Source organism: Taudactylus pleione, unplaced genomic scaffold (assembly GCF_031769625.1).
Source record: "Taudactylus pleione unplaced genomic scaffold, aTauple2 ptg000250l, whole genome shotgun sequence".
Classification (NCBI taxonomy): Eukaryota; Metazoa; Chordata; class Amphibia; order Anura; family Myobatrachidae; genus Taudactylus; species Taudactylus pleione.
In genome coordinates this window covers 5,672,229-5,698,266 of record NW_028284652.1, presented here as the reverse complement: position 1 = coordinate 5,698,266, position 26,038 = coordinate 5,672,229, and the positions used below count along the sequence as shown (strand labels likewise).

The 26,038-nt window shown below is 42.0% G+C and overlaps 1 protein-coding gene and 2 pseudogenes across 1 annotated transcript in view; 2 read left to right on the top strand and 1 right to left on the bottom strand.

The window, feature by feature from the left end:
* The window catches only part of LOC148515351 (uncharacterized), a 560,261-nt gene that overhangs the window by 249,441 nt on the left and 284,782 nt on the right, over positions 1-26,038 (top strand). The gene's annotated exons all lie outside the window — the stretch shown is intronic.
* Positions 11,608-11,725, top strand: LOC148515355 (5S ribosomal RNA; annotated as a pseudogene).
* LOC148515354 (uncharacterized) lies at positions 21,465-22,322 on the bottom strand (annotated as a pseudogene).

The following is a 26,038-nucleotide window of genomic DNA, read 5'->3' as shown; positions in this document are numbered from 1 at the left end:
ATCTTAAATTACTAGTGCTGCGACTACAGTGCTGCTCAGTTTCACAGTCATGTCTATGTAAAAATTATTATATATATAATGTGGTCTGTATGATAAGGGAGGTGGGGCAGGCAGTCAGTCAGTAGCTATAGCAAAAACACTATAAACAGAAAGGAGTGGGTACGCTGCCCTGGCCGATGGTGCCCCCCTTTGCTGGGCCTGCAACGGTGCTCAAGGCACATGCCCTGCTCGACCACCCTAGTTACGCCACTGTCCCTTTCCCAACCCACCCTACGACCTCCGGTGTCCAATAAAGTCCTGCATACCACTACTCTGCGGCTTTCTGTGTCCTATCTGGCCCCCTCTCCACCCCCCCTTGCACCCTCTATTGTCCAATCTGACCCCTTCTCACTCACTCCCCGCAGCCACTGTGGGTGTCCAATCCATGTGAATATGTTCATGGGCTGTACGGCATCTCAAAATGACATACATTTTCACTCAAAAGTTCTGAAAAAAATGCTTTTTTGGAACTTGAAGAATTACATGATTTCTACAACTATGGAAATTATCGGGGGAGAATTGTAACCAGGATGAATGGCCCTAAACCTTAATTTATAACAAAGTTGGGTAAAATTTATACCCACTTTTGTAGAAATGAAAGGATGATGAATAGACCCCTCAAAGACTAAGATACAGTAAAAATCAATATAACATACATTATGAGTTTACATATACTTTCCCAAAAGTTTAACATGCATGCATGAAATAAATGATAATAACAAAATATTTTTTAACAGAATCAACTACCAGCATCATGTGGACTAGATTATGGAGAATCCAGCAGACCAAGATTAGCTACTTGTCCCACTCTACTATAGAGGAACAACCTTGGTTTTCCCTATAGTCACACCATTTAAACCATATCATGAGAGGGGACAATGTTGAAGAGGAGTATTTACAATCTGCTGGTATTTATAATGCCTCTGTGTCTTACCCTCAATTATATTCAGACTGGGCACTAAAGTGGTCCTCCATAGCTGAGCAATGGCTGCATTGGTGGCTATAAGGATATGACCCAAAATGTCTCCTGAAGACATCTCTACCGGATAAAAGTGAGAGGGCAAGCAGTGGGTCAGGAAAAATGTATACCCCTGTTATACCGCCACATTATCAATAACATTGACTTATCCTGGATACTCCCCAATACTCACTGTTGTGGTCTCCATACCTCATCAACTAGAACTGACCAGTAGGTCTTTTCTATAAGATTTAACTACTTAATATTATTTTTTTTTGCTTGCAACATTGGGGATTATAAAATCCCCCCCCCTCCTACCTATGAGTTTATCACCATTATTATTGTTTTATCTGACCTTGCTATATACTATGGATACATATTTGTTTGCATATGTATCTATGATCAGAGTTATGTATGGTGCAATATACTGTTTACCCTTGCATGTTTTACCTTCACGCATTTGATTAGTAAAGATTAGATATACTTTTATAAACATTGCTTCTTTATCATTTTCATTACATATTAATAGGGGTTTTTGAGTGCATCTATACTACCATTATTTATTTTCTATTGTGCTATGTGTATTGGATTTCCCATATGTCCCCATTTTCCTCCCTTCTATTCCCCCTTTTCTATGTATCCCATATATTGATATTTTCTCAAATAAAGAAATAATCCATGTTTAAAGTTTGTGTTAAACAGTTTGTATACTTCTGCAAAAGTTTGATTATATCTCCCCAGGTTGGATGTAACATTGTATGGATTATTTTGTTAATTTTATACAGTAAGAGCGGTATTCAATATGGGAGCGATAAGTCCATGCTGGACTTTTCGCTCCACATCGGAGATTTTCCAGGGATAAAGTATTGGGCGCGCGCCCGCTTTATCCCAGTGTTCAATATAAAAGCTACGAAAACGGGAACCTGCGAAGTGGGATCGGCAAAAAAATCCAAAATTTTTGTGGAATATATTGTAGGACCCCCCTAAAACTGTAAAAACGGGGGATCACTATGGGTACCCCCGTTTTAGCCTGCAAATGAAAGTCAGGGATTTAAATAGCGGCTGCAGGTGTTTTTTTTCCCGACATTGAAGAAGTGTTGCAGAAGAGCACTTAGGTTATTTTTTTCATTTTTTTTAGTGGCCCCGTCAAATTTGGGGTACATGAAAATGGGTACTTGCATATTTTTAAGTCCCTAAAGTCTTTATTTAAAAATTCTGCCGCTAATAGCGTATCCTAGAATACACCTGCTGCATATTTGCAGAATAGCCCTGAAACTATTTCCCTATTTTTAAAGACTTTTTTTCCAATTTTTTTTTTTTCTCCCCAAATTTAAAATAATTTTTTTGGGGTGTCCCTATTTTTTTTTATACCTTTTTTTGAAACAGTTCATTTTAAAATGACATTCCCAGGGATGCAGGCTATTTTTTTTAAGCCTGCACCCCTAAACCCCAATTATGCACTTGTTTTCGCCACCTATTCAGTGGTGAAAAGTTATCCCCGTCTTTGAAATTGAATACGGTGTAAAACCAAAACCAGTGAAAATGACGTAATCGGTGCGAAATTATCGCAAAAAATGACTTTTCACTCCATATTGAATACCCCTGTAAGTTGCAGTTTGACTGTCCCCCATGATATAGAATTGTGCTTATTGCTGGGATGCTGTTATCAGGCCCCAGCTTTCCTGTAATTACAGCTTCCCAGCAACACTCCTTTAAGCACAATAAAAGTTATATGTATCTTGCACATTGTAAAAATAAAATAAACACTGGCAGAATGTAAAAATGAAAGTGAAAGGTTTCATGTTTGTTGCACAGATCACCTGGGTTTTTACAGCACTGCAGTATGTATTTTACAACCAAAACCTAATTATCTATTATACAGAGCTATTTAATTTAATGAGCTACGGAACCCAAATTGTCATGTGTTTGTCAGTCTAATACCAGCCTGTGTGACAGATGGGAAGTAGTCATAATTTCGACAGTAAAACTGATTATGTGAAAATGCTGATATCATAATGCTGACATGGTTGTAATGGTAATGAAAGCATTTTTGTTTTTGAAACATTCATTTTTATAAATTTTTTTAACACATAAGAAAACAGGGTACAGAAAGAAAAGGGAAACATGGGGAAAATAAAATTTGCAGGCAAGGCCCAGGGGAAGGCAACACAGAGCACATATAAAGACTAAAATAAAAAAGCAAAGTCAACATACATGCATGCATGAAATAAATAATAACAAAAAATATTTTTTAACAGAATCAACTAACATCATCATGTGGACTAGAGTGAGGAGAATCCAGCAGACTAAAGCAGGCCACACACTAGACCAACTTACATCCAACCAGACAACTAGTTCATTGGTTGGAATGAAAATCTGGTAAGGGATGAAAGCAAATGACAATCAGCAATTTGCTCCCAAACGCCGGAAAATGGACAAAAACTGTTGTTTAAACAAATTGTTTAGGTCAAACATTTAACAAACTTGTCTGACCGACCATTTTCATCTGTTTTCTGGCATATAGGAGCAAATTGCTGATCATCATTTACTCCCACTCCTTACCAGATTTTTATTCCAACCAATCAACTAGTTGGAGGGTTGGATGAAAGTTGGTCTAGTGTGTGGCCTGCCTAAGATTAGCTACTTGACCCAGTCTAGAGGACAACCTTGGTTTTCCCTATAGTCACATCATCCAAACCGTATCATGAGAGGGGACAATGCTGAAGAGGAGAATTTACAATCTGCCAGCAATCGTAATGCCTCTGTGTCTTACCCTCAATTATATTCAGGCTGGGCACTAAAGTGGTCCTCCATAGCTGAGCAATGGCTGCATTGGTGGCTATGAGGATATGACCCAAAATGTACCTATCTCCTGAAGACATCTCTACCGGGTAAAAGTGAGAGGGCAAGCAGAAGGTCAGGAAAAATGTATACCCCGTTACTTGTCTAATCAATGCAAAAACTGCAGCCCAGATAGATTTGAGGAATGGGCAATCCCAAAATGTAAAGAAAATTCCCCCCACCTGTCCACATTTCCCCCAACAATATGTACAAAGAGAAGGCTAAAATGTGTGTTGCCTATCAGAATGAGGGTGTTTCCCCTTAATATACTGCTGGATGTCTATGTTACATGCTGTTTGTGTTACAATATAATTGCAGTGACTTTTTACACCTGATATACTTTCTATTGTGTTATGTGTATTGGATTTCCCGTATGTCCACATTTCTCTCCCATCCTATCCCTCTTTCTTTCTGTATCCCATATATTGATATTTTATCAAGTAATAAAATTATCCATGGTAAAAGTTTGTGTTAAACAGTTTGTATAATTCTGCAAAATTTACCCAATCTGAAAAAAAGAAAGTTTGATTATATTCCCCAGGTTGGATGAAGCATTGTATGGATTAATTCACTCATTTTATATGTTGCAGTTTGACTATCGCCCATGATATAGAATTGTGCTTATTGCTGGGAAGCTGTTATCAGGCCCCAGCTTTCCAGTAATCACAGCTTCCCAGCAGCACTCATTTAAGCACAATAAAAGTTATATGTCTCTTGCACATTGTAAAAATAAAATAGACACTGGCAGAATGTAAAAATGAAAGTGAAAGGTTTTATGTTTATTGCACTCAGGGCCAGTTCTAGACTTTGTGGAGCTCAGTAGTAATGCCCCCATTAGTAGTGACCCCAGTAGTAGTGTCCCCATTAGTAATGCTCCATAGTAGTAATCCCCCCATTAGTAATGACCCCTATAGTAGTGCCCCCAGTAGTAATGCTCTCCAGTAGTAATGCCCCCACTAGTAATGCCCACTGTAGTAATGCCCACTGTAGTAATGCCCCCTATAGTAGTGCCCCCAGTAGTAATGCTCCCAGTAGTAATGCCACCTATAGTAGTACAGTATTGGAAATGACCAGTGCGCTAATTGGCAGCCTTCTATAGTAGTATCCTAAAGGTACACCACTCCTACAACAAAATACATTCTTCCAACAAACGGGTACTATGTAGTGCCCACAGTTGTAATGCCCCCATTACTAGTGCCCCCATTAGTAGGGTCCCCAGTAGTAATGCCCCCATTAGTAGTGCCCCCCGTAGTAATGCCCCCCAGTAGTAATGTCCCCTATAGTCATGCCCCAAGTAGTAATGCCCCCTATACTAGTGCCCCTTAAAGTAATCCCCCCAATAGTAATGCCCCTATAGTCGTGCCCCCAGTGCTGGTGCTTCTGAAAAATAAAATACAAACACAATACTTACCTTAAGCCCTGCTCCTGCTTCTGCTGCCGTCCGGTCCGACCGCGGCTCCACAGATCTATGGGAGAGACGTCATGACGTCCCTCCCATAGTGCTCTCTGCGGGAGCCGGAGCTCAGGAGTGCACTCTGGTTTTTGGCTGCCGCTGCAGGGAAGGCGCCGGGTGCCCGCTGGTAACAAATCTTAGCGGGTGCCCGGCAAATGGAGCATCCCTGTGGCGGCTAGCGGGTGGGGACCCGGCTCAGTTTTTCTTTTCTTCAGGGTTTTTTTCTTTTTAATTTTGGGACTCAGTGACGCCCTCTAGAGGCCGGCACTCCGGGCAATGGCCCTGTTAGCCCGCCCCTAGAACCATCACTTACAGCACTGCAGTATGTATTTTACAACCAGAACCTCATTATCTATTATACAGAGCTATTTAACCTCATGGAGCCATCTGTCATGTGTCATGTATTTGTCAGTCTAATACCAGCCTGTGTGACAGATGGGTAGATAGTCATAATATCGACAGTTAAATTGATGATGGGTAAATGCTGACATGGTTGTAATGGTAATTAAAGCATTTTTGTTTTTGAAACATTAGTTATACATTTTTTTAACACATAAAAAAGGGTACAGAAAGAAAAGGGAAACATGGGGAAAATAACATTTGCTAAGCAGTGTTAGGAGACAGAGTGAAAAGTGATAAGAAAGTGATAAGATGCCTGCCAATCAGCTCCCAACTGTCATCTAACAGGCTGTGTTTGAAAAATGACAGTTGGGAGCTGATTGGCTGGCACCTTATCACTTTCTTATCACTTTTCACTCTGTCTCCTAATACTGCTTATTAAATAGACCCCATAAAGACTAAAATAAAAAAGCAAAGGCAACATACATTATAAGTTTACATATACTTTCCTGAAAGTTGAACATGCAAGCATGAAATAAATAATAACAAAAAATATTTTTAAACAGAATCAACTAACAGCATCATGTGGACTAGAGTGAGGAGAATCCAGCAGACCAAGATTAGCTACTTGACCCACTCTAGAGGAACAGCCTTGGTTTTCCCTATAGTCACACCATCCAAACCATCTCATGATAGGGGACAATGCTGAAGAGGAGAATTTACAATCTGCCGGCAATCGTAATGCTTCAGTGTCTTACCCTCAATTATATTCAGACTGGACACTAAAGTGGTCCTCCATAGCTGGGTAATGGCTGCATTGGTGGCTATAAGGATATGACCCAAAATGTACCTATCTCCAGAAGACATCTCTACCGGATAAAAGTGAGAGGGCAAGCAGCGGGTCAGGATAAATTGATTACCCTGTTACTTGTCTAATCAATGCAAAAACTGCAGCCCAGATAGATTTGAGGAATGGGCAATCCCAAAATATATAGAAAATTCCCCCCACCTGTCCACAATTCCTCCAACATTATTTAGAAAGAGAAGGCTAAAATATGTGTTGCCTATCTGGGGCATGATACATCCTATGTATCAATTTATAAAACATTTCTGTATGACTGATACAGTGAGAACCTTTAAAACAGTTTGCGGAATATTGTAGCCCATGTTTCCTCAGATATGACCTGAGACATATCCCCCTCCCTTTGAAGTTGGCTGGAGCATTTATCCCGCTGAGTACTAAGCATTTGTAATCAATACCACCAGTAAATACCTCCTTAATGACAGGAGGAGGTGACTTTGCCATAATACACGTAGGGAAAAGAGGTTTTTGATCAAGCGAAAGAGATAAACTTTGCAGCAAATGTCTTAATTGTAAATTTAAAAGTCTCTACATTTTAGCATAAACAGATTGTACATGAGAAAACAGTAGCATCCCGGTGTCAGTCATAACTTCCCCCAAAGTGAACAAACCCAGGGCCTTAGAGAGCCGGCCCAGGCCCCATTACTCTCAGGGGAGGCGGCCTAATTGTGGGAGGCATGGCCATGTCCCAAGTAGAAAAAAAAAATATTTGCAGCACTGACTGAGGTACAGGGCGCTGCGAGTCCCTCAGCCAATGACAAATCCAAGCGGGACATGATCAGTATTATAGCTCCTCCCCACCTCTGCACAGGCAGAGGAGGGAAGACTGCTGCTTAATGTGCTGGGCTGCTGACAAATAAGAGGGAGGGACAGCATTGGACCCAGGCACCTCTAACAAGCCCGAGCCCAGGTAATTAGTACCCACTCCCTCCCTCTCTTGGTACCTGTGGACAAACCCTTATTTGACCAAGACTTTAGTCCTAGCAAACCATAATAAATCTAAAAGCAAGAATGGTATGGAAAACTCTCTAAAATAACCCATGGATTAGGAGAGACTAGCAAACCAATCCCTAACATGACTTATTAAACATGCTATATGATACTTCTCCAAATCAGGAAATGCCAAGCCCCCTTCCACCTTAGGGAGCAATATGGTACCTTCTGCCAGTCTAGGTTTACGACCTCACCACACATAATTAGCAACCAGGGGCGGATCTAGAATTTTCTTTTAGGGGTGTGGCTCACGAATTAATCCTGACTCCTCCCCTCACATACACAATCATACATATGTGCACACATACATACACTGTAGAATAAAAAAAAAACAACTAACTGTATACATTCACACAAACACTAACTTCAAAGCTGCTGGCTGCACGGGTTCTGGCCCTGTCGGCTGATCCAATTCCTTCTCTTGTTGAATCTTCGGTCTGGAGGTCCTCTCCCGCCATACTCTGTATTGTTACGCCAGCTGCTGCACATATATCCATCCAGGACTCATACTCCAAATCCCCCAACCAAACAGCAATATTCCCCCCTCCCACTTTCCTATGTACAATGTGCTCTCTCCTCCATCCTTTAGCTTTGCCTCCTACTCTTTCGCTTATCCTTCTGTTCTTCCTAAGCTCTCCCTCAGTTACCCACTTATTGTTATATTTCTCCTGTCCCCCTCACCAAACCCTCTCTCTGTTTTGGCTATAACCCCACAGCTATTGCTCCCTCCTAACCAAACACCCAGGGGCGTATCTATAATGGGTGCAGGGTGTGCGGGGAACACGCACCGCACACCCTGCACCCATAATATTACTTACCTCTCCGGAGTCCCACATCGGCACTGGGGTCCGGCGCTGTAAAACGACTGGAAAATGGCAGCGGCGGTCATTTTCCCTTCTTTTGCACATGCGCAGTACAGGGAAAATGGCCACCGCGAAGGGGTCTGGCAAGGATGTGGGAGTGTCCAGTTCCTTCCCCAGGGGGCTCTGGCTCTGTGAAATAGAAGTTGCTGGTGAAAGAATGGTTGCAAAGCCACTCCCACGCCAGCAGTCATTGGACAGTGACACAGTGACGTCATGACATCAGGTCACGTCAGGATGTCACAGCACATCCAAAATATTCCAGTTGTATTTTTTTTAACATTGATGTTATAGTCTTTAATTTTTATTATGGCGGTCCTATACTATCAAGACTTGATACATGGCATCCGATTAGGGATGGTATACTATACAGTATACAAGGGATGGCTACCAATTATCTATGATTTGCAAACCGATGTTAAGGAAACATCGGTGGCTGTGGCCTCAAATAATCCATGATTTCTATTAATGGTTGAACCCATGGGCCATCGATGGTACAGCTGTCAATGGCCATCATTACAGTATACCATAAAAATTGCTATTTTTATAGTGTACGGTGTTTAAAACAAATATTTTTTTAATCAAATTGTTCTTCACCTAATTCAGTCATGAAAGAAACGACAATTTCTGAGCTGTTTTTTGAAAAAAAAAATCATCAGTTAAGTGGTTAAACCATACTTGCATCAATTTTCAAGTACCCCAAATTTGACAGGACTACTTATTTTCACCAAAAAATACTGCTTAATGCTAATCTTCACCACTTGTGCAAAGACGCTATTTAGCAGTAATTGACAGCACTTAAGTACCCCAAATTGCTTCAGTAGGGCTAGTTGGGGGCATCCATTTTGATCCCCAATGTTAGTTCATCTTTTGGGGGGTGTCTGGCTGATTTCCCCAATTCTGACAGCACTTTTCGCCTGTTTGAGCTTTGCCAGGACACGTTTTCACGTCCTTTGGAATTGAATAGGGAGAAAAGTGGGGGAGCGCACAAAAAGCCTTTTCGACAAAAACACGCTATGTAGATGGAAAGTCGGCCAGGCAGAACTTTTCAGACTTTTCGCGTCTAATTGTATACGGCCCACAGTGTGAAAATAACATATTTTCCATACATAATATAGATTGATACAACATACAGATTGTACAATCCCATGTTTCTTGGACACTGTCCAAGAAACTTCCTGAAAAATCCAATCTTTTGTGAGGTTATCAAACGCCAATAAATCTTGTTCTCGGGAGGAAATACGGACTCCTAAATAACTAAGACTTTGGGTTTGCCAGGAGTATTTATAGGCATTATGAAGATAATAAAGAGGAATCCATATGGAAGGGTAAAGCCTCCATCTTAGAAGTGTTCAATTTATAAAACGATACCTTGGAATAATTGTCCAGTATGAAATGTAGAGAAGGGAGAGAGGATTCAGGGTGTAGGAGACAAAACAGGATAATGTCTGCAAATAAACAAATCTTATGGGAGTATCCACCAATACACTGACCAATTATGGAATCTGTGCTTCTAATTTTTGCAGCCAGAGGTTCTATTGCAAATGCAAATTCAAGGTAGAAAGTGAGCATCCCTGATGAGTTCCATTTGAAATCCAAAGAAAGAAAGCCCTAGACAAATATTCTCATTGAGGGAAAGGAACATAAAGCAAAAATTAAGTCCAAAACTCGACCTCCCCATTCCAAAATACTGCAGAACAACTTTAAATTATCCCCAATGAACCCTATTGAATGCATTTTTGGCATCTGAGAGTGATAACAAGAATTCCCTGCATCACTCACAAAGCTCAATGATATTTAACAATCGACGGGTATTATCAGGAGCATTATGGCCTACTGTGAACCTCACTTGGTCACACATGAGGTGAACAAGCCCTCAGCCAGGCGAAACGCGCGTCCTCTTTCATCTGCCATTATAACGGGAGAACCAAACAGACGGCGCACAGTCGGCGCACAGACTGGATTCTGGGCTCCCACCACAATGGGGATGGTATCGTATTAGCCAAGGAGGCTTTATATCTATGTCAGCTACACATGGGCTCAACATTGGAGCAGGCAACTCACTTCCTGCTGCCAAGATTTATATTCCCAAACTTCTGGGATATTCACCTGTCATAGGAGCTATATTTCTCATTTAAGGGGACACAGTACTATGTATCTGCACTGAGATCAGTGTGTTCTACAATTAGTTCCCTTATACATGTTCACACGTATATTTTAAAATATGTGGTGAGATATACACATGACATCCATATGGATACTATGATTTTATGTGACTATATATGATACGCATCTATCTCAGAATTAGTATATCTTGCAGCTAGCTTTATATAAACTGCTGCTTTGTAACCTCACCCTTTTGGTTCCTTATTAAACTAACGGATCACCTGTTATGTATGTATATTAGGAAACTGAAATATTGTGATAAAAAGGTTCCTTTCAAGACATTTGTGATATTTATGATCACTGGAGCTATATAGGGTATAATGTGATATCTAGTAATACATATTTATTTACTGTGGATATCCTACTTGGATTTAAATGTGGAGACACAGTAATATGCATTTGCATTAAGATTAGCGTGTATTGCAATTAGTCTCTCTATGTATGTTACATGTATATTTAATAATTTAGAGAGATATATGGTGAAATACACACAAGACACCTATATGGACACAATGACTTGATGTGATTATATGATAAGCACCCGCTTCAGAATTACCCTGTAGCTAATGTTATGTAATTGCTTTTGTGTATAATGTATGTGAACCTTACTCTATTGGCTCTTTATTTAAACTAACAGCAGGTTACCTGTGATATATGTATACTAAGTAATTCTATTATTGTGAAAAGATTTTTCAAGACATTTGTGATATTTATGATCAGTTGAAATTATTTGTCTTGTGATATACAATTTTTACTAAGGGTGAATCATATAGGGGATGATGTGATATCTGGACATATGTGATATATCTATTTACTGTGGATATCCCACTTGGATTAAAATGTGATTTATTATATGTCTCTGTTACACTAATTATAATTAGAATATATTCATTTGTCTGTACAACCTATTCGACAGTGTTGGTGTACAAAATATATGTGTAACAATTAAAGTATGCTCATGCGTCAACTTTTTTGGAACACAACATCTTTTATATTAAAAAATGGACTTCTCATTGTGGCAGTCCTACATTTACTACTTGGTTGTGTTCTTGCTCTGACCTAGGTGGGGGTAATCTACCTTTCCTCATAGGACTATTACTACAGCCATACATCACTAAAATGCCCAATCTCATCTGATCTTGGAAGCTAAATGGTGATAGGCCTGGTTAGTACTTGGAGGGGAGACCCCCAGGGAATACCAGGTGCCGTAGGCTAAAGAGGAATATATGGGACCTCAATGACGACTGGCAGAGCACCACAAACCATATTTCTACTTGTTTTACCTAATTTATGGTTAAACATTTCTATTCTTCTTGACTAATATTCTCATACCCCTTGGAATGATGATAAACTGTTAAATATTTCGCCAGAGGATTACCTCAGGATCTTGTATTTCAATTAGATCCATTTACATTTTATATAATTTGCTTTTTTTCTTGGGGAATTTTGGTACCATATATGTTATTGACTTATATTTAATAAAAGCTATATTTTAATTGTATTTTTCTAAGAGGGCCCCAACAACTAGCCCTACTTTCTTCTCTTTGTGTATCTACTATGAACCTTACTTGGTCAGTGTGCATCAATGTGTAAGTAGAGGGCTCAATCTATTGGCAACCAACTTAGCATAAATTTTGATATTTGTGTTCAACATGACTATCTGGCAATAATTTTAAACAGGTTTAGGGCTCTTCCCTGGTTCGGGAAAAGCAATTATATGAGCCTCTAACAACTCTCCAGGGAAATTTCCCTGTGCAGAAGGTTCATTAAACACAGACACCAAAACCAGAATCAGATCCTCATTTTATAAATTATGTAATATTCAGCGAAAACATTTGCCACCTTTGGAGGGTCAGATATTTTAGTTCGAACTGAATTAAAAATATCCTGCATACGTTCTGTAGCCCGCTTCCCCCTCAACCTTCACACCCGCAATCCACAGATGCGTCCAGTTAGATTGTTGCAAATCACGGCATAAATGTACCCGCGAATCACCCTATGATCCTCGCTACACTATGGCACGTCCCCGATCGTGGGAGCGTATCTCCATTCAAACCTATGGAGACGAACTTCGCCATCAAGGGGGGACTGCCGGGAATCCAGTCCTGAGCCCGGAGAGCGATGGGGCCCGGCGGCAGCGGTGCGCAATGCATCGGGTGGCTGAGTCATGGGAGACAGAGCATCAGCATAGCCTGCGCTTGAATGAAATATTGAGCTGTCCGCGAGCCAATCACAGCTCGCGGAACAGCAGCCAATCAGGAGCAGCCGCTCCTGATTGGCTGCCATTCCGCGAGCTGTGATTGGCTCTCGGCCAACTCTATATTCCAAATGCCGTGGCACTGATGCTGATTCTACCTGCAGCCTGGTGCATTCTGCACCGCTGCCATCCAGGCTCCCTCTCTCTCTAAACCAGGTAAGCTACCCGTGCCTTGCTCCTCCACCCCATTCCAGCCAGCCAGCTTTCCCTGCTGCTCTCTTCCTCCCCCCAGTTCAGCCAGCCCTCCAGTCTGGCCAGCCTGCCATCCCTGTGCCCAACACCAGTCCAGCCAGCCAGCCACCCTGTCTTCCCTGCCCCAGTCCAGTCAGCCTTCCCTGCTCCCCACCCACAGTCCACCCAGCATTCCCTTTGCCCCCCCAGTCCAGCCAGTGTTCCCTGCAACCCCCCCACATTCCAGCTAGTGTTCCCTGCAAATCCCCCCAGTCCAGCCAGCATTCCCTGCGACCCCCCAGTCCATCTAGCATTCCCTGTGCCCCCCCAATCCAGCCTGCTTTCCCTGCCCCCCCAAGTCCAGCCAGCATTCTAGTATAGCCAGCCTGCCTTCCCTGTACCTCCCAGTCCTGCCAGCCAGTCGCTGTATCTTCCCTGTTCTGCCCAAGTCAAGCCCGCCTTTCCTGTGCTCCCCCCACCATCCAGACAGCGTTCCCTGCAACCCCCTAGTCCAGCCAGTGAGCCGGCCTTCCCTGCCTACCACCCCCAGTACAGCCTGCCTTCTAGCCCAGGCAGCCTGCCTTCCCTGTGCCCTCCTCCAGTCCAGACAGCCATCCCCGCGCCCCCCCATGGTTATAATAACAACTGCCCCCGCAGCCCGAATGTTGATACCCCTTAAAAGTAGCCCCACCCACATTATCCACAGCTCCACCCACCTCTGCCCCATACCCCGGGGTGGGGCCCTGCCTATTATGCCAGTACTTGGCCCCACATTTTCTGATCCCAGCTCTGCATCCTCGATCACAGGAGTGTGTCTCCATAGGATTGAATGGAGATGTTATTGCGCATCCATGTCGTCTCACGTCACCCATAATGCGGCTCATTGCGTTACAGGTAATAATGTAGCTGGGTAGATCTGTACTAGCACAGTTGCCAAAAACATAACATTTCTGGTTAAAATGGGACAAGTTTCTTTTGGATGTTCTTTGGAGAGTAGCCATTTAATTCTTCCTATGCTTGTTGTAATTCTTTAAATAAACCCCAATCATTAGGAATGGTTTTGTGACCCTCATCTAGTCTAGCAGCATTAGCTTCTAGATATGACCTTCGCTGTATATGGCTCTTCTGATCCTAGCTGCAGTCTGAATTGCTAATCCAATCTTCCCCTTCTGCTTTCAGATCACCCCTGATACCCACCTTGATTCATACACAGCTCTAGTCGCACTCCTTGGACACACCACTCAGCGGAGTCTGCTCCAAACATCAGGCAGGCCGTAAAGAGCTGGTTCCAGTTATTTTCAGAGAGTGTGACCTAATCGTGGGAGGGCACGCCCCTTAGGAAAGAATATATATAAAAAAGAATTGTGCAGTGCGGCGCGTTGGTGAGGAAGGCGATGTGTGCCCATCAGCCAGGGCCAAATCAAAGGGGGGGAGGACGTGATCAGTGTGATAGCACCACCCCACCCATGCACAGGCAGAGGAGACTGCTGCTACTGCTCAGCAGCAGCAGCCTCACTGGCCCCACTGCAGCCCAGCACACAGCAGTGTCATAGAGCAAAGAGCAGTGATTTTCAACACTAAACAAAATTTTAAAATTGCCAAGGCACACTGTTACAGTGTGTATATTAAAATATCACCATAATGTAGAATTTATAGATGTAATCCCTAATTCCAGAGTTCAAGAGAGCTCAAGAACAAGTTTATCAGGGTCCAAACCAGCTTATGAATAGATATAGCCTAGTTCCTGTTGAAACACAATAAGGTTTGGGATGCCCTTGTATGGGCACGACACCTTGCAGGTGAGGGGGGGGGGGGGGACATACACTCTACAGCACAGGTTCTCAAACTCGGTCCTCAGGACCCCAAACAGAGCTTGTTTTCCAGGTCACCTCACATAATCGCAAGTGAAATAATTAGTTCTACCTGTGGATCTTTCAAAAAGTGCCATAAGCAATGAATACACCTGTGCACCTGCTAAGTAACCTGGAAAACGTGAACTGTTTGGGGTCCTGAGGACCGAGTTTGAGAACCACTGCTCTTCAGAAACACACAGCTGACTCTCACACTGTTGGGAAAGGATTGAAACACCCCCTTTTTGAACACACCAATCAGGTAATAGCAAAACGGTTGGATTCTTATAGAGACACAGGCTGAGAACAAACATTTTTTCAAGGACACACCAGGGACACTAGCAGAGCAGACTTCCCCCCAGAAGGCTAACCAGAATGTAGCTTCAGTCCCCAGGAGGCCTGGAGATATCTTCTGGAAAAACGCTAAGTATCTGACTAGATAGAAATATTTAATGGATATGGCTTATGGTTAAGTAGTTAAAAATGTCTAGTAGTGTGTCTAGCAAGTTAGCTTATATAGATTATATGTGTAACAAGTTTGTATTGTAGTCTGGTAAAGGCTGTGTTAACATTCAATAGTGAAGTGATTTGTAACAGTAGTAAGCAATATGGGTAAGTCTGTGATGTAACATGCAATACCCTGTAGTGTGATCTAGTCTGTTTTGTTATGGATGAGGTCTGGCTGAGATATACATACATACTATCTGCTGTAGGTTGTTAATGTAACAGCCATCATGCGATTTAAACAATGGATCCAATTACATGTGTTGTTCCTTCTGTGATATGGGCCTTGTACCATGTGCTTGATTCAATGGAGTTGTGAATTACTAGTGTTGTGATCATAGTTATAATACTATCATAGTTTGGTGTTATTTCAGTATTATGATAGAATTGTGTACTATGAGTTTTATACTGGTATTTTAGCTATTACAAAGGAATCAGCTTATATGTATTATACAACGTTATAATATCTGAATAAGTTTGTATAGTATCATGGATGTAATCATAGGCTGGTATCAGTGTTATATCATGGAAGTTGAATTAATAACAGCTTTGAATGAGATAAGGATGCCCCCACATACCAAAAAGGAGTCTGCAGTTTTGTTAAATATGGCCAGCATGTGGGTAAGACAATGGCATTACATGTGATACTATCCTCCCCTTTTCCCCATTGAATAAGATGGCTATATTAGATACTGGAATACAATATAATGTACTGTTTTGGTCCGAAGATATCACACAGTTGTGGTGTGTGAAAATGCTATAACAATCTGCAGACAATATCCAGTCTGCACATTTATGAGATAGCAGTGAGGAGATGTGTGGATAGATATGTGATTTACTGGATGCATTATATTGGTATTACAGAACATGGCATTATGGGAGTTTTCAAAATGGAGGTTATCCTTGTGTTCAGGGACCATGCGGTTTGGACAATAGGACATAGCCCACACCAACCCTCACACACCCTCACCCTGCCTTCTCAGCAGCCATTTTGAATATGCTTTCTCAGCAGCCATGTAACATTTCTTCTCTCTTATTCTCTCCCCCTTATCTCTCTCTCATTGTATTTTGACTAGTATTGTTAAAAATTAATACTGTTTTATGAGGATTGATTTCGTGAATATAAATACACTTTACTTAAACACATCTTTTGTGCAATGTTATTATCCAAATGATTAAAAGGTATATAATTCTGGTTAACACTTTGCAAAGATCATATATATTTATGTTACGTATAACCTAATGTTAGTTATTTTTTTTATTTATTTTTTTAAATCTGTTTTTATTTGGTTTTTCCATAATATAATAATTCAACAGAATAATACAGATGATGAAATAAAAGTGAAAAGTACAAATTGTGTGGATCTACACAGAAATTCTATAAGTTATGTCAAAGACATTCGAAAAAGCCAGTATAAACATTGAAATATTGTCCAAGAGCAATATACATGTTGCTGAACATAAGGTATGAACAACAGATACTTTCAATGTGAATTGGAAATATCACACATTACTTATAAGTTGTATTACCCCTAAGTTATTCTTAAATTATCCATAATGAAGATATATGAGGGGGTGAAATACAGTAAAAGTGTAGATCTAAAACCAAAGTATAATCTTAATATTGAAATCATATAAAATATCATGACTGGAGAAGGGAAGGGTGGGAAGGGAAGGGATAGCGGAAGCGGAGTTGGCTGATGGTGCACCTCTGACCACATCCACACAAGATTTAATTGTCTAATTATAGTCTAGGGTTTGATAATGTGATATATCATGTCTATCCAGACATGTCAGGTGTCGGGGTGAGTATTACATTCGGTTAAAAGACGTCGGTGTAAAAACCAATCTGTGTGTTCGAAGAGTTTAAAGACTTTCATTTGGGAGTCAAGGTCTAGGGATTCTATAAAAGTTCCCCATTTTTTGTAGAATTTAATTATTCCCTTTTCAATGTGAGGCAAGGTCGACTTCCTTTCCAAATAAAGTAGATTGATAAGTTTGAGTTTGACTTCTGACAGAGAAGGGGAGGAACAAGATGTCCAATGCATCAGTATAATTTTTTTTGAAATGGTAACTATTATTGTTAACAATGGGATAATAGAGTTACCATGTGGTTTAAAATCCCAATGTTTAAAGTTTGCCAATAAACATGCTAGAGGATCAGGCGGAAGCGAAATAAACAATATAGTTTTTATATAATTTAGGATTTTGTTCCAAAACCGTCGGATTTTCCAACATGACCATAGACAGTGGAAGAATGTCGCCTCCGATTGGTGACATTTGGGGCATTGTCCCGAGCAAGTAGGATCTATGTGTTTATACTGGATTGGGGATATGTACGCCCTCTTGTAAATAAGCTGAACCTAGAGCTTTAAAGGTCTTGTCATAGTGATTCGTCAAATCTGTTAGAGAGGTAATATCAGGAATATATTTTTGCCAGTGCTGGGTCAATTTTTCCCAGTGGGGTGTATTGGAGGATTGAATTATGTCTGAGTAGATAAATTTAGTTTTGTATGAAAACTGAGTGCATAAAGTTAGAGTTTTCATTAGAGGATCTGGGGTAGATGTGAGTTTAATATCTGGTAATAAGGAGGAGATATAGTGACGAGCCTGAAGGAACATGAAAAAATGGTGTTGTGGTAAGTTATATTTGTCTCGCAAAGTTGTAAATTGTGTAATGCTGCCTCCCGGGTCAAACACTTTTGAGGCAATATTTAATCCTTTATCTTTCCAAGTGTAGAAAAGTTTGTTAGAGATTGACGGTGTAAAGGATGGGTTTCCCCATAGGGGTACATATGAGGAGGTGTGGGGATTTCTTTTAAATTTCTTATTAAGTGAGATCCATGTTTGAAAAGTGTCATGGAAGATAATGAGTTTGAGGATGTGATTGGGGATATCTTTAGATTTAGCATGAAGAAGGGCCCCAGGGGAAAAGGGAAAGAATAAGGCTTTGTCAAGAGAGTAGTCTACATAGCTCGATTTTTCAAGTAGCCAGTCTATGATGTATCTTAAAAAAACAGATAAGGAGTATGCCGCAAAATCTGGAACACCAAGACCCCCCATGGAGCGAGTGGTCTGCATTCTACTTAAAGCTATTTTTGTTTTTTTTGACTGCCATATAAATCGCTTCATTACTTTGTTAATATGTTTAAGATCTGCAGTCTTTAGACTGATAGGTAGAATTTGCATTAAATAGAATATTTTGGGGAAAATAATACTTTTCAAGATTGCTATGCGGCCCAGGAGAGAGAGAGGAAGAAGGCTCCAATTATCTAACATCGTAGTGATTTTGGAAATGATGGGAGTGAAGTTTAGTTTGTAGAGATTGTTAGGGTTAGGGGGAATGTTAACCCCAAGATAAGTTATCTTTGTTGTGTTTATATGGAAGGGGGAGTTTGCTTGGGTGTGAGAAAGATAGGACTGAGAGTCTCCCAGAGGCATCAATTCCGATTTGGAGATGTTGATTCTGTAACCGGAGGTTGCTCCAAAAGAGGAAATAATTTCCATCACTGCAGGGATGGAGGAGGAGGGTTCCGAGATGAAAAGGAGCATGTCGTCTGTGAATAACACTACCTTTAATTCAACATCTCCAATCTGAATGCCCTTAAAAATTGATGAGGCTCTCAATGCTATTGCTAGTGGCTCTAGTGCAATGGCAAATAGTAAAGGGGATAAGCCCTGCCTGGTGCCCTTTTGAATGATAAAATGGGATGAGAGATGGCCATTGCATGAAATTTGTGTTTGAGGGAGGTGATATAAGAATCTTAATATTTGAATAAATGGAGCAGGATAACCAAATTTACAAAGGGTGTTAAATAGGTGGTGCCAGGGTATAAGGTAAAAAGCCTTCTCCGCGTCTAGTGAGAGGATAAGACTGTTAGAGGTTGTTGATGTGCTAGTAGACGCAGAGATTGCCGTTAACACCTTTCTGACATTGACCACTGAATGCCTACCCCATATGAATCCGGTTTGATCCGGTTTGATCCGGGTGAATAATATGTGGTAATGTTAATTTAAAACGATCTGCTAATATTTTTGCTAAAAGCTTGTAATCCAGGTTTAATAAGGAAATGGGTCGGTAAGAGCCTGGGGATGAGAGATCTTTACCTGGTTTTGGGATTAGTTTTAGAATAGCGGAATTAAAGTGAGTTGGGGGAGTTGTTTCAGTGAGCATAGTGTTAAATACTTTTAATAATATATTGTCTATTTGTGGGAGTAACATTTTATAAAACTCGCTACTGTACCCATCAGGACCTGGGGCTTTGTTATTTTGTAAATGTTGAATGGTTTTGTGTATTTCTTCTAATGTTATTGGGGTAGTTAATGATTGTGCCATTTCTGCCGAAATGGTTGGGACAGACTGAGATTCCCAAAAACCGGGATTATAGATGTCTAGGTGGGGGGAGGGGGGGTAGAGGGGGGTCAATTGTTGGGGGGGAGATTGGAGTTTGTGGGGAGGAATATAGGGTATTAAAGAATGATCTCATTACTTCAGTGATTTCTTTGTTAGAAGTGGTTAGTGAGCCTGGTGAGATCTTTAATGGGTGAACAATCATTGGCGGTCTGGTACCATTAAGTAAGTTAGAAAGGAGTCGGCCTGATTTGTTTCCGTATTTATGAAATTTATGTTGTATTGAAAATAGGTTTCTCTCTCCCATTGTGCGCATAAAGTCCTCAAAATGAGTCTTTGCTAATAAGTATAGTTCTCTATTTTGAGATGTTTGTGTTAGCTTATATTGCTGAAAGGTTTCGGTAAGTGACTCATGAAGAGAAAGGTATTTCCTATTATAGTCTGAGGTAAAGGAAATTATTTCTCCTCGAAGTACTACTTTGGCTGTTTGCCAAAATAGAATGGGGTTATTGTCAAGGTGTGTGAAGTTATCTTTTTTGTAATTTTCCCAGGCTGAAATTAGTTGCTCTCGGAGTTTGGGGGATTGGGCGAGGTAAGATGGGAATTTCCAGAGTCTTACCGTCCAGGTTCGTCTGGAAAATGAAGGGTAGCCGATACTAATGAGTGATCAGATAAAATCTCCGCAAATTATGAGAGATTCATTGATTAGTGGGGCCAGCAAGGATATGAGAGATTGGAAAAAACATTTTGAGTAGTTGTTTGGAGCATAAACACTACAAAGGTTGTATCTCACGTCTGAGAGGAGGATTTTCGTGAGAATATATCTACCCTCTGGGTCTGATGTTGAAGATATTACCTTGATTGGGAGCTGTTTTCTTGCTAAAATTACAACGCCACGGGCCTTGGAGGTATATGGTGCCGAAGCCAGCACTGACCAACCCATAATGTTTAGTTTTAGGATCTCAGTCGGAATAAGATGGGATTCTTGAATAAGGGCAATGTCAGTCTTTTGTTTATTTAAATAGATTAAAATTTTTCTCCTCTTTGCTGGGGAGTTGAATCCCCTGACATTCCAGGTCCCTATTTTAATGTCAGGCGTCTGTTAGTTCTAATTAAACGTTTTAACCATCCTATGTGGGGGAGGGTCAGAGGTACACCACTTTTGCCTATTTGACAGATTCTGTATAATGGGAGGGGAGAGGAAAGACAGGGAAGACGGGAAGGAATAAACAAAATATAAAAAGCCAACGCTAAGATTGTTAGGAGTGTCCTCCAAAGAACGGTAATGCATTTTTTTTTTATCATTACAAATTTGCTAGGAACACTCAACTTCCAGGAGATATAAGTGTAATACTTATATGTCGTAAACATAATGTAACAATTAAACTACCGGGAGGTACTGGGAAACTCCGCACCTTGTCCCAGCATAATATTTTCTTAAAGTTAATAATTACAATTAACATTTAACAAAAGTATACACCTCTGTGTATTATAGCTAAGTTAGTGAAAATAGGGATTATTGGATATGGTGATAAGATTTAATGCAAATATAGTATGCTTGTAGTTGTAGAAAACCTATCACCATAATCAGTATATGAAAAGAGTGAAAAAGAAAAATTCACAACATAACGAGTTATTGTGGTTGTAGCTGTCTATTAAAGGAATATTAATCTACAACTATAAAAGAAAATAACATAATATAATAATAAGGAGTGCCTGCTGTCATTCAGATAACTAATGAAGTAGGACTTTAACATGAAGGATTGACCAAGAATTAAGTGTCTTGATAGGTAGATAGTAGGTCTATCTCGCTTTAACCTTCACCCTGGGTTAGAAGAGGGGGTTTCCATATCCTGTACTGAGGCCAGTGAAAGTTCTCGTAAGTACTCGGAGGCATCATCTGGAGTGGAAAAGTCTTTAAATTATTTTCCCTCGTAAATACGAAGCCTAGTGGGGTATAACAACCCAAACTTGCGGCCTTCTGATATTAGGCGGGAGCAGAGTGGGGAAAAGGATTTTCGGGTCCTAGTCAGTTCTGCTGAGTAGTCCTGAAATATATAAAGGTTGTTGTTTTCCCACTTTAGGCTTTTTATTTTTCTGGATGCTGTCCAGATGATCATCTTGTGTAGATAATTGAGGCTCCTGAATAGAACCACCCGGGGGCGAGGTTTGGTTTGCGTGGGAGTGGGTCCAATCCTATGGACTCGTTCAATAACCATGTCCCTGCATTCAGTTTCAATACCCAGGAGGGAAGGTAATGTATTGCGGACAAAGTGATCTAGTGCTGGTCCTTTAATAGATTCAGGCACTCCTACTAGTCTGATATTGTTTCTCCTAGACCTATTTTCAAGGTCATCGACCTTATTCCATAATTGATAATTTTCTTTATGGAGGGAAGAGATTGAGTTCTGCAAGTTGCCTATCTCATGTTGAGCTGCAACCAGTTGTTGTTCTGAATCTGACACCCTCTGAGTGAGTCTGCTAAGCTGCCATGTGATGTCCGCTACCGCTTGTGTGAGCAGCGGTGTCATTGTATTTTTTATCGCCTCTACTATGTCTCCATAAGTAGCTGGGGCGTCTGATGCACGACATACCTTGTAGGGAGAAGAGCCCTCACCTTCTGCGGCTGCTTTCTTAGATGCCGGGGAAAGCACCTCAGTCTCTGGGTCTGGCGCCATGTTGGGTGTGGCGCGGCATTTCTCCTGCCATGGTCTTTGCGCTGCCGAGTGTTGCGGGCTGCGATGGAACCTGTCCATGCAGCTAGGTATGTGTGCATCAGTTAGAGGGGTGTACTTTGAGGCTGAAATAGCCTTGTAATGAGGTTTAACTGAGACGCGGTGCGGGAGCTCAGATGTGGAGCTGCCTCACTCCATCAACCCGGAACCGGAAGTCCTGATGTTAGTTATTTAATGAATAATAGAATATTTGCTTCAGATATATTTGGTTTAAGCTGGCAATTGCCGGCAGGTACAAACAACAGAGCAAAGCACAAAAAGGAAGAAAACCCCCTTACACACACCATTAGTTTTTTTCAAATATAATATATAATAACAAATATCAATATATATTTAATACTGCATATGTTGACACTTGTTATTATTTCTGTCAAAATTAGTAGAAATTATTAAACACAATCACAACTGCCCCATCACGATGGCCCACACAGACAAAAACACAATAACAGTGGCCCCCACAAAAAAAACACACAATGGCCCCCACAGAAAAAAAACACACCAGTGGACCCCACAGAAAAAAAACACACCAGTGGACCCCACAGAAAATACACAATCACAATGGCCCCCACAGGAAAACAAAAACACAAATAGTGGCCCCCACAGAAGAAACGCATTCACAGTGGCCCCCACTGAGAAAAAAAACACAATAATAGTAGCCCCCAAAGAAAAAACACAAGCACAATGGTCCCTGCAAAAAAAAACCACATTGGCCCCTACTTTTTAATAGCAGAGAAGATCGCAGTTGTCCCTGTCCCTCACCAGCAGGAGTTGTGGAACTACAGTACATTAGATGTGGAACTCCCAGGACATTCTGAGACTTTTATTTCCACAGAAGACAAATCAATAGTCTAAAAGTTCATGTTAAACAGTTTATAATTTTGCAAACTGTACTCAATGTGAAAAAAATTAAGTTTGAAAATACTTCCCCAGGGTGGATGTAGCATTTTATGAATTACTTTGTTAATTTGATACTGTATGTTGCCATGTGACTGTGTTTATTGCTGGGAAACTGTAATTAGGCCCCAGCTTCCCTGTAATCCCGGCAACACTCCTTTAAGAACAATAATCTTTCTCTGTCTCTTGCACATTACCCTCTATTAGAAGACTTGAAAGGAAGCGTACAGATCTTGTCAATGTTGGATGTAGCATTGTATGGATTACGTTGTTAATTTTATGCTGCAATTTGACTTTCCCCATTGATTTTGAATTGCTTATTGCTGGGAAGTTCATGTTTTGGGGACATGGCCTGACTGAGTATAGGATCAGATGAGCTTTAACAAGCTCCCTCAGCCTAGCCACCAAAGCGACACTCTGTGGCACTTCCCTTTTTCCAAGTTTCCACTCTGTGTATACCTGTCACTGACCTTCTTCCAGTAGCGCCCTAGAGCTGTCTGCTGAGCCACTGGGCTCCATTATCCATCACTGCCTACTTCTGGGACTGAAGCCGTGGTCTGGAATTCCGGGCCACCTGACACACACTCGGCAGCACAAGTTCTGCCCTAGTGCAGCTTGTCACAAACCATGAAGCATCAGATAACTGCTCCAGACCTGTTCTTGGTATCCTCTGGCAGTTTCCACTGTTGGATGTCTCTGCAGCCACTGTGGGACCAGGAAACTGTCTCTCTACCCAGCCTGCCAGCCATTTTGGGTCATTCACTGGAGCCATCAGAACAACCAGGGCCAGACTGGGACTAAAAAGAGGCCCTGGCATTTAAAGCACACAGGCCCATCTTGTGTCAACATCTGGCTACTGGTATAGACTTCTCCCCTGCAATAGGTATGTTTAGCCACCGGATCAAATACCGACAGCGGCAGCCAGGCGGGTCGAATTAAGGTAAGTACCCTAACCATCCCCTCTCCCCCCCTAACCCTCCCTTAGGGGTGCCTAACCCTAACCTAACCTCCCCCCGTTAGAGCCTAAACCTAGCCCTCCCTCCCCGCACCCTAAACCTAACCCTCCCAGGATGTTGCCTAACCCTAAACCCCCCCTAGTGGTGCCTAAGCTTAACTCCCCCTTCCCCTATCCATCCCAGCGGTTGCCTAACCCTTAGTCTCCCCGGGGGTCCCTAAACCTTACAGTATATAGAACAGGGCTCATCCTGCAGGGAATTCAAACATGTGCCATAGTCAAACAATTTGTATTTAGCTCTGTTACGTAAAGCTGGCATTACAATGGTTTAGGTCACACACAAAGAAAACGGAAGGCAATTTCCCAACTGACCAAGCCCTAGCTTAGCAGTTGTAGACGATTAGATATCGTTCACCTTAGAAATTTTTTGGGGCAGGGGTCCTGAACACAGAGGACGACACATCTGTGCACACCAAAGCAGAGCCGTTACTACACTATTTGGTACCCTGTGTACATAAAAAGCATTATAACTGCCATCTGCAATTGAAGTAGGGAAAGCACGCAAGCTGAAAAAAACAATTGTGGTCTCGCTGGGACGGGATATGACCACACAATTTTACCTCCAAATTAAATGATGCCACACAGTAGTGCCCGTTCGTCACATTACACTGCACAGTAGTGTCTCTTTTTCACATTACACCACACCGAGGCCCTGATTCAGAGCCAGACGCTCTGACAGAGCGCTCGCTCTGAATCAGGACCGTCCTTCTTCATTTTTAGAGCGGCCTCCTGGCCGCTCGTATAGCTGTGGGTGACCACTCACAGCTATAGCGGATTGCCAGGAAGATGGTCGCAATGGTCAAGACCATCGCGACCATCGGGCTTGCGACGAGACCCTTGTGGTAAGGTCTCATTGCCGCAAGCCCTGGAGTGCTTTTGGCTCTATCAGAGCTGAAGGCACTCCCACTGACATCACTTGTGATGTCAGTGGGGCCGGCCCCAGACGGTAAGCGTTCCCATGGGAACGCCTCCGTCTGGGCAGGCACACCCCGGCCACGCCCACCAAAGGGGACGTGCTGTCACTCAACATCAACAGCACGCCCCCTTTGGTGCAAGACCCGGTGCGACGGTTTGCCCCTTGCTATCCGGGTCTCGCGCATGCACACGACGGAGACGCCTCCGTCGTGCGCATGCACACTAGGTCAACATCGACCCGCTTGCAAGCGCTCAGCGCTCACAAGCGGGTCTGAATCAGGCCCAGAGCCCATTCACGCTATGCCACGTAGAGTCCTTTCACATTATGCCACACAGTAGTGTCCTGTATAACACATTATCCCACACAGTAATGCCCCTTACACCACATTAACGCAAGACAGAAAAAGCACCTTACACCCCATTATGCCACATAGTAAAGCCCCTTATAAAAGTATGCCACACACAGTAATGCCCCTCATAACATTATACCAAATGGTAGCACCCTTTACACATTATGCCACCCCACCAGCAACTCACGTCCCCCTATGTCTCTCCAGCAGCCTATCACAACCCCCTGTGTCTGTCCAGCAGCGTCTGTCCTCACCTTGTGTGCCATCAGCAGGTGAATTTGTGCAGGTCACCAGTGCACCAGCAGGCAGCAGCTGCCATGGAGAGTATTGTGTTGTCTATCTGCGCACTCCCCTAGACCCAGCACCCAGGAGAAAACTCCCCTAGACCCATCACTTAAGAGAGCACCCCCCCTTGACCCAGCACCCAAGAGAGCACCCCCCTAGACTCAGCACCCAAGAAAGCACCCCCCTAGACCAAGCACCCA